Source organism: Pan troglodytes, chromosome X (genome assembly GCF_028858775.2).
Source record: "Pan troglodytes isolate AG18354 chromosome X, NHGRI_mPanTro3-v2.0_pri, whole genome shotgun sequence".
In the NCBI taxonomy this organism is placed as follows: domain Eukaryota; kingdom Metazoa; phylum Chordata; class Mammalia; order Primates; family Hominidae; genus Pan; species Pan troglodytes.
The window spans coordinates 19,696,256-19,710,666 of NC_072421.2; the positions used below are offsets into that span (position 1 = coordinate 19,696,256).

At 44.1% G+C, this 14,411-nt stretch overlaps 1 protein-coding gene and 1 long non-coding RNA gene across 9 annotated transcripts in view; one reads left to right on the forward strand and one right to left on the reverse strand.

The window, feature by feature from the left end:
- Positions 1–14,411, reverse strand: part of ADGRG2 (adhesion G protein-coupled receptor G2) — a 136,771-nt gene that overhangs the window by 109,206 nt on the left and 13,154 nt on the right. The window lies entirely within an intron of this gene.
- LOC134809363 (uncharacterized) lies at positions 456–5,719 on the forward strand. Its single transcript, XR_010154902.1, has 2 exons — positions 456–545; positions 5,591–5,719. It is a non-coding gene; the product is annotated as an uncharacterized LOC134809363 (long non-coding RNA).

A 14,411-nucleotide genomic window follows, 5' to 3' on the forward strand; every position in this document is an offset into this window, starting at 1 on the left:
GGTCCTATTGAGCTTCCTCTCTCAAAAGGTTATCTCTTCTTTGGCCAGGCGTTGTGGCTCACGCCTGTAATCTCAGCACTTTGGGAGGCCAAGGCGGGTGGATCACTTGAGGTCAGGAGTTCGAGACCAGCCTGGCCAACATGGCAAAACCCCATCTCTACTAAAATACAAAAATTACAGGCGTGGTAGCAGGTGCCTGTAATCCCAGCTACTGGGGAGGCTGAGGCAGGAGAATTGCTTCAATCCGGGAGGTGGAGGTTGAAGTGAACCGAGATAGCGCCACTGCACTTTAGCCTGAGCAACAGGGTGAGACTCCGTCTCAAAAAAAAAACAAAGGCATCTGTTCTTTAAACCAACTCGGAGGACTGAATTAATGACTTATCCTTTGTTACAGGAATCCGGGGCCTGGGGGAGAAAGTGTGAATGCTATTTGAGGGACCAAGACCACATTTTGGAGGTTCATTCTCTCGCAGCTGAGGACCTTATACTGGGTCATCTCCTCCCCACCCCGGCCCCGGTGGCAGGACACCCTCACTGCATCGAGGGTGAGTGTACTCTGCTGTGCTCAGGCACCTTCCCATTCAACAAATATTTATTAAGTAAATACCATGTGCTAGGCACTACGGGAGGTGCTAGGAGTGCAGTGGTGAACAAGACACACACAACTGTGCCCTTTTGGGTTGTACGTGCCAGTGCGGCATTCAAACAAATAAAAACGCAAATGGATGAATCTGTGAAACACTGACAGTTTTAAAGAGAGCTATAAAGCAAACATATAAGAAGATGAATTATATCAATGATGCAAAAAGCAACTTGCTAAATATTACAAAGAAAGTTAGCAATTCAAAGGAATGTCACACATGATAATTTCTATTAAGATGCTCATTTTGGCAGGCGCCAGGCCAATGCTTTGCCACCGTGCCAGAAAGCTAACTGCAAGTGAGGGAACATGCCTTTTCACTCAATTTCTCTTCTATGTTTTTTTTTTCCTTTACTTCTAGAGATGGGACTAGGCTAGACCAGTGTGTTTATATTTCCTCCTAGGCCAGCTTCAGATGAAAATGTGTAGGAAAAATCTCCTTTTAAAGGAAACAAAATAATACTTAGAGAACATAGTAAACTGTCATTTGCTTGTAAGCTGTTTATCTAAAGTTATATGGTTAGATTAGAAAATGCACTCCCTCTAGAGGTGGGGTAAAATTGCTGTATTCTTGATACACAGCAAAATGCCAACTGGAGGGGGGACCATGGGTGGGCTGAATTTTTTACTGGGTTTTTCTGTAATTTCTGAAAATGTAATGATAAAGATACATTTTTTAAAAACATAAAAATAAATATTCTCACAGGCATAGCAGATTTTGTAGGATTTTTTTTTATCCAAGTAACAGCAAAACAGAACCACATCATTAGTAGCTCAGTAAAACCTGTATGTTAGTAATAACTATAAAGCAAACACACAAAGCAGAGAAGTGGATATGAAGTGTGTTGGAGGTGGGGGAGGTAGCAATTTTAGAGAGGTGTCCTGTGACACCATCATGAGAAGATGACATCTGAGCAAAGCTGCTAAGGGAGGTCAGGGAGTGAGCCAGAAGGCACTGCCACACAGAAGATGAATCCTCAATCACCTATTAACCCAGATAAGCAAAATTGCTCCAGACAGAAATCAGTTCAGACTTAATGGGACAAAGCAATGGGTCAGAAGAAAATTAAGTGAGGCCAGGTACAGTAGCTCATGCCTATAATCCCAGCACTTTGGGAGGCCAAGGCAGGCAGATCACTTGAGGTCAGGAGTTCGAGACCAGCCTGGCTAACATGGTGAAACCCCATCTCTACTAAAATACAAAAATTAGCCAGGCGTGGTAGCAGGCGCCTGTAATCCCAGCTTCTCTGGAGGGTAAGGCAGGAGAACTGCTTGAACCCAGGAGGTGGAGGTTGCAGTCAGCTGAGATCGCGCCACTGCACTCCAGCCTGGGCGATAGAGCGAGACTCCATCTAAAAAACTTAAAAAAAAAAAATTAAGTGATGGGCTGGCATGGCCTTGACAAGAAACAACAGCCAAAGTCTAGTAAATGCTTCCTACAGCATGGATTGAACTGCTTTATTTGTATTAACTTGCTTTATTTGTATTAACTCACTTAATCTCTGCAACGACCCTGGTTAGGGCATGCATATAATTTAATGTCCAAATGGGGGTATGTGAGAGTAAAATGGGGCACTATTGATTAATGTGGAAAAAACAGGCATAAATCAGAGCTGCCTTGGGAAAACCAGGATACAGCACCACCTGACCTAGAAGGCATACAATTATGACTGCTTTACAGACAAGGAAACTGAGGCAGGGCACAGAGAGGTTAAATAACTTGCCTGATGTCACAAAGGTAAGTGGCAGAACAAGCATTTGAACTTGGGCTGCTGAGCTTCTGAGCCCACATTCGTGACACCTACACGTGATTGCCTGTCTGTGTTTCATGTGCTTAGAAGCTCGTCACGCTAAAAACCTGGGTTGTATTTGTCACTGGAAAGTAGAAAATGCACCAGCTTTTAGAGTTGAACACCAGCATTAGGCCAGGCACAGTGGCTGATGCCTGTAATCCCAACATTTTGGGAGCCTGAGCTGAAAGGATCCCTTGAACCCAGGGATTTGAGACCAGCCTGGGCAACATAGAGAAACCCCATCTCTACAAAAAATTCAAAAATTAGCTGGGCATGGTTGTGTATGCCTGTGGTTCCAGCTACTTGGGAGGCTGAGGTGGGAGGATCACTTGAGCCCAGGAGGTTGAGGCTGCAGTGAGCCATGATCATGCCACTGCATCCAGCCTGGACAACAGAGCAAGACCCTGTCTCAAAAAAACACCAAAAAACACGACCACTTTACAAGGTCAGCAACCCTGGACAACCATAATAACCCCTTCAAGCCTCAGTTGAGTCACCTGTAAAACAAAGCTACTGAGACCTACCTCATAACAAACACTACTTCAACACTCAGATGACATCGTGTTCCTGACAACGCTTTAGAAGCTGAAAAGTACAACATGGGTAGAATCCTCAAAAGTTATCATATGTAAAAATCTGCATTTCCTCTGCAAAGGGTCAAATAGTAAATATTTTCTGTAAAAGGCCAAATATGAACTATTTTAGGCTTTGCAGCCAAAATGGTCTCCATTGCAATGACCGAACTCTGCTGTTGCAATGCAAAAGCAGCCATGGAAAACATGTAAGTGAATGAGCGTGACTCTGTTCCAATAAACCTTCATTTGCAGAAACAGATGGAGGGCCTTGGGCCATGGTTTGCCAACCCCTGGCCTAGAAAAATGCTATATAAAATTGCAACCCCTCAAGGCTTCCTGTGCCTCTTTCCCAAGATTCATTTTCCTCCACAGACACCACCTAACACCATCTAACTGACCGTGTATTTTACTCAAATATCGTCTGCTTCACTCACTGGAAGATAAGCTTCTTTGCCGAAGGCAGAAGTTTTGTCTGCTTGGTTTACTGTTGAGTCCCCAGTGCCTGGAAAAGTGCCTGGCACATACTAGGGATGTTATAAACATATGTGAAAAGAATGCATGGCTGAATGAATGGAGAGGTTTTGAAAGAGTTGGACATACTATTGGGAAAGGAAGGCAAATCTATGCCAAGTAAAAAAGGAAACAGAAAGATAACGACATCTGAAAACGGGAAGAAAAGCGATGGCAAATGAAAGCAAACTCAGCTTTGCGATTCCTCACGGGCAAAGGGTAAAAGGATTATTTGCAAAACCAATTTTGTGAGTTGTGAACATATGGAAGAACTAGAGCTTTATAAAACAATTTCCAAAGTTAAGTGGTTAAAATCTAAAGGAATTATTGGTTGGATTAAGATTTAGTTACGAGAATAGCTTGAGGTGTGTTTCAAATCAACTAATCATGAGATTGTGTGTGTGTGTGTGTGTGTGTGTGTGTGTAATTCCTGCTCTTCCCCCACCCTGGCAACTGTGAGTTCAGTTGTTCTCTGGGAGTGGTTTGTGGATAAAGCAAAGGAAGAAAAATGAGCTAGAGCTACATGTAGCCAAGAGAATCAATCTCACAAAAATAGTATTGAATGAGATGAAAGTTGCAAAATATGAAAGTAAAAAACATACCAATCTTATAAAGCTTAAAAGGCATGCGAGTAGCATTCTCTCTTGCTTAAGGACATATTCCTATGTAGGAAAATATAAAGAAATTTATTAGAAGGATAGCCAGGCACGGTGGCTCACGCCTGTAATCCCAGCACTTTGGGAGGCCGAGGTGGGCGAATCACTTGAGTCTAGGAGTTCGAGACCAGTCTGGGCAACATGGTGAAACTCTTTCTCTACAAAAAATACAAAAATTAGCCGACCCTAGTGGTGTGCACCTGTAGTCTCAGCTACTTGGGAGGCTGAGATGGGAGGATCATTTGAGCCTAGGAGGCCAAGGCTGCAGTGAGCTGGGATGGAGCTACTGCACTCCAGCCTGGGCCATAGAGTGAGACGCAATCTCAAAAAAAAAAAAAAAAAAAAGAAATGTATGAGAAAAATAAACAACAGTTTCAGGATAGTGCTTACCTTTATGCACTTTTGAAAACTGATGCAGGGCCAAAGTTAAGCACCTCCAGCTGCTACCCCATTAATGGTACAGGTTCAAAGGGGATGGAATTCCACATGCAGCACATACTGAACCAGCAGTGACCCACCCTCAACAGGTCCCCAAGAGCAAAGGCCATACAGGAGTCAGACCCACGTGCCTGATTTCCTGACCCAGTGTTCTGATTGCCTGAGCTAATTATCCACAAGCAGCTGTTCCCAGCAATAACAAGCCATAAGAAGTGGCTTGCTTTACTTCAGGTACCATTTGGATGTTAGTAGGGGAGGAAGATGAAGTATTGCGGTGAAAATATTGCCGGGTGTGGTGGCTCACACCTGTAATCCCAGCACTTTGGGAGGCCAAGGCAGGCAGATCACTTGAGCCCAGGAGTTCAAGACCAAAGTGCTGGGATTACAGGTGTGAGCCACCACGCCCGGCCTGGACTCCCTCTTTAAAAGGCAATGTCTTTCACATCACTCATAGATGCAAAAAAGCAAGATGAAGGACTCATTTCTCTTATTTTAAGGGGTATTTTGCAGGAACTGATATGAACATAACTCTGAGGACTAGGACAGGCCTTGGCAAAGTTAACAAGCCCACCTCACTTGAAGAAAATCAATTTCCTCTTTAGTACTCTTTGTGTCTTCTAGGTGGGGGCCATTCCCAACTTGTAGGTACCCAGTGACCTCATACTTTTTCACTGGCTCTCAGGAAAAGGCCTCGCATGGAGGCCCATCAACCAGGTTCTGTGCTAATTTAAATTATAACACTTTAAACCAAGGAAATGAATCTCTAATTGTGGAATTTCAGATTTCAGCCAGATCAACAGATGAGATACTGGTGGGGGTGGGGAGATGGGGGTGGAGTTGTGCACAGTTATTGCTGTGGACTTGTGTGTCCCTCCTGCCAAATTCATATTTTGAAGCCCTAACCCCCAGGGTAACTGTCTCTCTCTCTCCCTCTCCCTCCCCTCTTCCCCCACCTCTCTCTGCCAACTGAGGACACAGTGAGAAGGCAGCTGTCTATAAACCCAGAAGAGGGAACTCACCAGAACCTGACCATGCCGGCATCTTGATCTTGGACTTCTCGGCCTCCAGAATTAAGAGAAATAAATTTCTGTTGTTTAGACCACTCAATCTATGGTATTTTGTTCTGGCAGCCCAAGTTGACTAAGAAAGTTACAGGGTAGTGTCAGAGGCATTTGAGCCAGAGTGACTCCATCTTGAATAGGGACTGGGTAAAATAAGGCTGAGACCTGTTGGGCTGCATTCACAGGAGGTTAGGCATTCTTAGTCACAGGATGAGACAGGAGGTCAGCACAAGATACAGGTCACAAAGACCCTGCTGATAAAACAGGATGCAGTAAAGAGGCCAGCCAAAATGCACCAAAAACCAAGATGACGACAAAAATGACCTCTGGTTGTCCTCACTGCTCATTATACGCTAATTATAATGCATTAGCATGCTAAAAACACTCCCACCAGCGCCATGACGGTTTACAAATGCCATGGCAACATCAGGAAGTTACCCTTTACAGTGTAAAAAGGGGAGGAACTCTCAGTTCCGGGAATTCCCTGCCCCATCCCAGAAAACTCACGAATAATCCACCTCTTGTTTAGCATATAATCAAGAAATAACTCTAAGTATTCTCAGTCGAGCAGCCCATGCCACTGCTCTGCCTACGGAGCAAACATTCTTTATTCCTTTACTTTCTTAATAAACTTGATTTCACTTTACTCTATGGACTTGCTCCTAATTCTTTCTTGTATGAGGTTCAAGAACCCTCTTTTGGGGTCTGGATCGGGACCTCTTTTAGTAACAGTAGCAGTCACCTAACCATCCACCCTTATTGTTTTAATAGATGTTTTAACATTAAAGCTAGCCCTGTTGATACCACATGTACTCTCAAAATACCAAATCCAAAGGACTAAGTGTCTAATTAGGACCCCCAAGATGCCCAAACAGAGAAATAGGAGTCTGGCCTGGGGGCAGCACAGCCTGGCAGAGGTATGCAAAACTGTAAGACATCCAGGACAGTGTGCCCAGTGAGGCCACCCTCCCAAACATCTCTGCCTGGTGTGGGTTCCAAAGATGAGACAAACCATAGAATGGGGAATTTCAAATACAAGGTCTTGAGGGGAAAAGGCTGGGTCCTATCACACGTCTGAACATATAGAGGGGCCCAGGCAGCCCTAAAATCCCCTAAAATGCACTAAGAGGCATAGATTGTGCCAAGGTTCAGATTCACTTCAGTCTGGGGAAGAAGGCAGGAGGAGGAGAAAGCTGAGGACATGGCTAAGAGGAGCAGTGACCATTGATGCAAAGCTCCGGAAACGGGTGTAGGTAGGCCCTTGAAACTGAGTGTCAGGGGCTCTGTTCTGTAAAGGTCTGAGAAGGACTCCTTATCCCAAGGGGCTATGCAGAGAGCCCACCACAGAGAAACTCAGTGAGGGAGGCCTGTGGAAGGGAGCTGGCTGCAGCCAGGATGTGGTTTGTAGGAGCCCCCGGGATGTGATCAAGCTTCTGAGGCAGAACTCAGAGATACACCCTCTGGGTACAGGTCAAAAAGACCTGAACTAGCTTGACTGGGGTGTCCAGAAAATCAACTCTGTTGACCAGATCCCAAAACGGCCCGGGAACAGAGAAGCATTCTCTCCATTATCAGGCTTATTTCCAGCCATCTGACTGTTTGGTGTCACGCAGACAAAATATCTAGATACTGGTGAGATGCCCCTTAGAAGAAACCCCATGGGGCTCCCCCTTTTTTTATAATAGGATTTTATTAAAATTAACAAAAGGAATTCCTGACTGTTGACCAGTTTTGCCTTAGTTGGGTTCCTTCAGAAGGTAACTCTGCTGGGTGTGGTGGCTCATGCCTGTAATCCCAACATTTTGGGAGACCAAGGTGGGTGGATCACTTGAGTGAGGCCAGGAGTTGAAGACCAGCCTGGTCAACATGGTGAAACCCCATCTCTACTAAAAATACAAAAATTAGCTGGGGGTGGTGGCGGGTGCCTGTAGTCCCAGCTACTTGGGAGGCTGAGGGAGCAGAATCGCTTGAACCCGAGAGGTGGAGGTTGCAGTGAGCCAAGATCACACCACTGCACTCTGGTCTAGGTGATAGAGCGAGACTCTGTCTCAAAAAAAAAAAAAAAAAAAAAAAGTAACTCCAAGGCTGGGCGTGGTGGCTCATGCCTGTAATCCCAGCACATTAGGAGGCTGAAGTAGGCAGATTGCTTGAGGCCAGGAGTTCCAGACCAGCCTGGCCAACATAGTGAAACCCCGTCTCTACTAAAAATACAAAAATTATGTGTTTTGTATTTCTTCTTCCTTCTTCTTTTTCTGCTGCTGCTGCTTCTTCGAGATGGAGTCTTCCCATATTGCCTAGGCTGTTCTTGAACTCCTGGGCTCAAGCAATCCTTCTGCCTCAGCCTGAGTGTTATTCTCTTTGACTCATCCATGAAAGTGGATCCAATGTGTCTATGTATATTTTTTAAATTAAACTTTTATTGTAGTACAAATTATACACAAGGCCATCAGCAGTAGAAAGGATAAACCATGGTAGTCATGCAATGGAATATTATTTGGCAGTGACAATCATCCAACCATAATTAGTTGCTATTTAGGCCATGTTAAATAGGCCTTTGCAGGGACATGGATGAAGCTGGAAACCATCATTCTCAGCAAACTAACACAAGAACAGAAAACCAAACACCACATGTTCTCACTCATAAGTGGGAGTTGAACAATGAGAACACATGGACACAGGGAGGGGAACATCACACACAGGGGCCTGTAGGGGGATGGGCGGCTAGGGGAGGAAAAGCACTAGAAGAAATACCTAATGTAGGTGATGAGTTGATGGGTGCAGCAAACCACCACAGCACGTGTATACCTATTTAACAAACCTGCACGTTCTGCACATGTACCCCAGAACTTAAAGTATAATAAAAAAAATTTTTTTAAATACAAAAATTAGCTGAAATACCCCATCTCTACTAAAAATACAAAAATTAGCATGGTGGCGTGCACCTGTAATTCCAGCTACTGGGTTGGGAGAATCACTTGAACCTGGGAGGCGGAGGTTGCAGTGAGCCAAGATCGCACCACTGCACTCCAGTCTAAGCGACAGAGCGAGACTCTGTCTCAAAAAAAAAAAAAGAAGAAGAAGAAGAAGGTAACTCTTTGGCACATATTCGAGATAAGTAGTTTATTTGGGCTGTGACCCCAGGAAACACAGATAGAATGGACACGTGAGTTGGGGCAGGAAGGCAGCCAATAGATGGCGTTATCAAGCCAGTCACCACCGGGGGCAATGGGAGTTTAGTCCTTCTGGGGAATTCTGGGAGCCAGTGTAGAACACCGGTCTGAATTATCCCACTTGAGGGCAAGAGCTGGGGTATGGATCCACTGACTTGCATCAGGCATTGGTTGAAGGCTGCTCCTGGGGTGGGGTGGGAGCTGTTAATTCCCTGGCACTTCCAACCTACAGCATGGATGTGTAAAGAGGGCCCCCACAGAGAAATGTGCAGCTCGTGGCTGGAAGGTGACTGGTGTGCACTATAATGGTGGGGCCAGGGATGTTGAAACAGACACCTAGTTGCTCTGGAATGAATGAGGAAGTGTGCGATAGTGAAGCCAGGAGAAAAAAGAGTGGCTTCACGCCTGCCCCACCCCACTCCTTTCTCCATGTCAGTATCTGGGATAGTGTGTGTTTGTGTGTGTGTGTGTGTTTCGGTTTGGCGTGTGTTTGAGGTTAGTGGTTTTTCTTCAGGTGTTATGAGATATTTGAGGAGAGTCCAGGTGAGGGAGATTTGAAAGAAGTTGCTATTCCAGGTTAAAAAAAGAGCACTGCGGCTGGGTGCAGTGGCTCACGCCTGTAATCCCAGCACTTTGGGAGGCCGAGGTGGGCAGATCGCTTGAGGCCAGGAGTTCAAGACCAGCCTGGGCAACATGGTGAAACCCCGTCTCTACTAAAAATACAAAAATTAGCTGGGCGTGGTGGCGGGCACCTGCAATCCCAGCTACTCAGGAGGCTGAGGCATGAGAATCACTTGAACCCAGGAGGTGGAGGTTGCAGTGAGCCGAGATCATGCCACTGCACTCCAGCCTGGGTGACAGAGTGAGACTCCGTCTCAAAAAAAAAAGAAGAGCCCTGGGCTTTGTCTGCTGCTTTAATGCAGGCTACACACAACCTGGTTCTGCCGGCAGTGCTGAGAGGACAAGCCCAGAGGGGTACTTGGGAGAGCTGTTTATCATCCATCAGTGGGCAACGGGCAAATGCTCCATATAATCCCCAGGAACATGGAGGCAGCTGTGTTCTAAAGCTTCGCTACTCAAAGTGCAGCTCCCCTGCCCCAACAGCAGCATCACCTCACCTAGGAGCTGCAATGCAGAAATCTCTGGCCAGTCCCAAACCTGCTGAATCCGCATATGCATTTTAACAAGATCCCCAGGCAATCGTTTTGCATGTTGGCATTTGAAAGGCACTGCTGTGCATGACACTATCTGCTAATCGTTTTCCCTGCCTAAAAATTTGTCTCCCACCAAAATCAAATGGAATGTATTTGCTTCATTTCAGACAATATTTGCTCTATCCAGTTGGTCAAATGACCAGATTAGCTGAGAGGAGACAGAGAAAAATACTACTGTCAACCAATACACCACAAAATAAAGCATAATTTAGTTTTTTAAACCTCCTTCTTTCTTCCTTTCTTTGTCCTTTTTACTTTTCCTTGGCAAGACTAGGAATCAGTGCTGAATAAGCTATTCGGGTGGTAAACCTTTACCTCTATATCTGCAAAACACATTCAGCAGTTCCAGGAGTTTTTTGGTTTTTTTTTTTTTTTTTTCATTTCAAAAGAAATACAGCTGGGGGTGGGGATGGTGGGGGCAGGCAGGAAAAGAAAAAGCAAGCTAAAATTCTTAAGATATTTTAAAATGATGATATGATATAGGTAGTTGGTAAAGGAAAAAATCAGCATAGAAACCAATTATTAGAAAAAAATTAAAGTATAGGCTGGGCGCGGTGGCTCACGTCTGTAATCCCAGCACTTTGGGAGGCTGAAGCGGGCGGATCACAAAGTCAGGAGATCGAGACCATCCTGGCTAACACGGTGAAACCCAGTCTCTACTAAAAATACAAAAAATTAGCTAGGTGTGGTGGCACGCACCTGTAGTCCCAGCTACTCAGGAGGCTGAGGTAGGAGAATCGCTCCGGGAGGTGACACAAGGTTGCAGTGAGCCGAGATCGCGCCACTGCACTCCAGCACTCCAGCCTGGGTGACAGTGAGACTCCGTCTCAAAAAAAAAAAAAAAAAAAGAAAAAAGAAAAAAGAAAATTAAAGTGTAAAAACAACTAATGCTAGAACTTAATAAAAAAAGTTACAGAAAGCCAGGTGCGGTGGCTCATGCCTGTAATCCCAGCAGTTTAGGAAGCTGAGGCGGGCAGGTTGCTTGAGGAGTTCAAGAAAAAAAAAAAAGTTACAGAAAGAAAGTCTCATCATTGTCTATGGATACAGATGTGTGAGTTATGTCCAAAGGTGGCTACTAATCCTAATTGCATTCAGAGGAGAAAATAATTGACAGTAACCATAAAAACTATTAATAATCTATTTAAAGCATTCTTTTAGGTATTTACCTGGTAGTAATGCACATATATGTTCACTACAAGATAGGCAAGAGAATCACCCAAAGCACCACTCATAAAAGCCAAAACTGCTGGAAACCAAACAAAGGCCATCAGCAGTAGAAAGGATAAACCATGGTAATCATGCAATGGAATATTATTCGGCAGTGACAATCATCCAACTATAACCACATGCAACGATATGGAGGAAATTCACAAACAGTACTGAGCAGAAGTCAGGTAGCCTGTCTGGTACCATATATAGGAAATTTAAGAACAGGCACAATACGTGGCATTTTAGGGAGAACAGTAGTCACCCTTAGGGGGCAGTGAGTGAAAGGAGGCAAGAGGAGGGCTTCTAAAGGCTGCTTGTGTGGGATTCTTGATCTGGGGGCTGGTGACAGGGATATGCACAGTTTGTGAAAATTCATTGAGCTGTACATTTGTAATGTGTATAATTTGTACTTCAATAAAAGTTTAATTTAAAAAATATATGTAGACACATTGGATCCACTTTTATGGATAAGTCAAAGAGAGTAACACTCAGGCTGAGGCAGAAGGATCGCTTGAGCCCAGGAGTTCAAGACCAGCCTGGGCAATATAAGGAGACCCCATCTCAAAAAAGAAGAAAAAGAAGAAAGAAGAAGGAAGAAGAAGAACCCTCTAAATATGTCCATGAAATACTACTTGACACACTTGCCTGCTTTCATAAGGATGGCTGCTAGAAATGATGAATCGTGATGAACAGGTGATCAATATCACAAGCATGAGTAATGGCGCCCAGCTCTTGACTCATGTATGAACTGTGAATACAATAAGCATTTGGCCCAGTTTAAAAAAAAAATCCTACTGGGTCAAGGGTGATGGTTTCTCCAAATACCCCAAAAACGTGGTATATTTCTGTCAAAAAGCGAATCATCTGCTGACAAAATCATTAGTCGTGTTCATTGGTACAGATTTTTTCCTGGGAGCTTTAAAATCCACTACAAGAGCTTTCCCAAAAATCACACCAATCTTCAAATAATACCTCAAAGGGAAACCACTTCAGTATACATCTTCCCAATCTTCCTTACTCTCTCCCCATATATTCAAGTCACGAATTTTAGACCAGTACAAAGTACTAAACATTTTTCGGTGCCCTTTTCTCAGATTTCAATAACACACACGGCTTATCACTTGTGTTATACCAGAGCTAACGTTGAAATGGGCACAGGAAATGATACTATTAACAAAGGCAGAGAAGAATGCCACTTCCTTTGCTATCCCCTTCTTCCCACCTAAAAATCCACGTGATCCTCCCAAATGAAGTGTTTCAAAAATTTACATGTCAGAATCCCAAGATAAAACATGTCAATTTTGTGGAATCTGAGAACCAGTCTTGTAGTTAGGAGGGCCAGGAAAGTCCCACACTGAAAAATGTGACACTAATGATCCCTGGAATTCTATCACTGTTTTTTTCTTGGTAAAATGTAATTCCCCTTTGTCTAGAAACCCTAATAATCAGGATCCTAACACAGAAATATGAATCTCTTTATCAGATGATTGTCTTCACTGGAAACTTCTAGACTAGCCCCAGACACAAGAATGTACTCTTGGGGAAAGACAACAAGAGGACATTTAGTGAGTATCTTCCATGTGCTGAGAATCATGCATGAAGGATTAAATGTATCATTTATTCATCAAATATTTATTAAACACCAAAATTGAATACTACATGCCAAATACTATTCTAGGCACTGGGGGTAAAGATGTGGACCCTGCTCACATTCTAGTGTGAGGAGGGTGGAAGGAGGAGAAGAGAACAATAAATGTACAAATCAACAAGGAAATTAACAGATAATAAATACAGCATTGAGAATTAGAGTAAGGTGAGATGATATAGAAGGTAACCTGGTGGCTATTTTGGATCAGGTCATCAAAGAGGAGATATTTAAACTGAGATCTGAATGATGAGGAACCAGCAATAAGAAGATAAAGGAGGGACCAGGCGCGGTGGCTCACGCCTGTAATCCCAGCACTTTGGGAGGCCGAGGCGGGTGGATCACTTGAGGCCAGGAGTTTGAGACCAGCCTGGCCAACATGGCAAAACCCCATCTTCTCTACTAAAAATACAAAAATTAGCCGGGTGTGGTTGCATGCACCTATAATCCCAGCTACTCAGGAGGCTGAGGCACAAGAATCACTTGAACCCGGGAGACAGGGGTCGCAGTGAGCCAAGATTGCGCCACTGCACTCCAACCTAGGTGACAGGGTGAGACTCTATCTCAAAAAAAAAAAAAAAACAGAAGATAAAGTAGAGGACAGAAAGAACATTCCAGGCAGAACAGTTAGTATAAAAGACTAAAATGAGGTTAATGTGCTGGAAGAATCAATAAAGAAGCACAGTCAGCAAGAGAGATAGAACAGGGGCAGGGACTAGAACATGGCAGACTTCCATAGTCCAGTAGGGAATGACACAATCCAACTAATGCTTCTAAGAAGATACTCTAGCTGCCATGTGGATATTGGATTCTAGGAGGCCACTACAATCATCCAAGAAAGAGACGGAGAAGGATGGAAGTATAGTGGAATAGTAGGAGTAGAGAGAAGTGGGAAGACTTGGGATACGGTTTAGAAGCCAAATTGACAAGATTTGTTGATGGGTTGGATGTTGGGCATGAAACTAGTAGGTGTGGAGCCTGAACGATGGAGTGAATGGTGATGTCATGGACTGAGATGGATTTCACAGGGAGAGAATCAGGTTTTGCATGAGGGTGACAGGGAATCAGGATTTTGCTTTGGAAAATATTGAGTTTGAGATGCCTCTTAGAGATTCATGCAAATTATTAAGTCTTAAGTGTAGGAAAGGTCACAACTGGAGATACTGGCATCTAGATGGAATGGAAAGCCATAGGAATGAATGGGCTCATCCCAGGAGAGTAGGTAGAAAAAGAAGAACAGTTCCCAGTGCCTTGGAGGGACATCAACCTTCATAGGTAGAACAGAGGATGAGGAGACTTAGAATGAGCTACCAGAAAGATAGGAAAACCAAGAGAGCATAGGATACTGGAGGCCACAAGAAGAAAGTGGTCAAAGAAGGAGGGAATGACTGTCAAATGCTGCCGCCAAGTAAAACATGGTAAGTAAAGAAGTGATGGCTGTATTTGCCAATGTGGATATACTGAGGACTGACAATGTGGTGTGATAAAATATGAGCATCC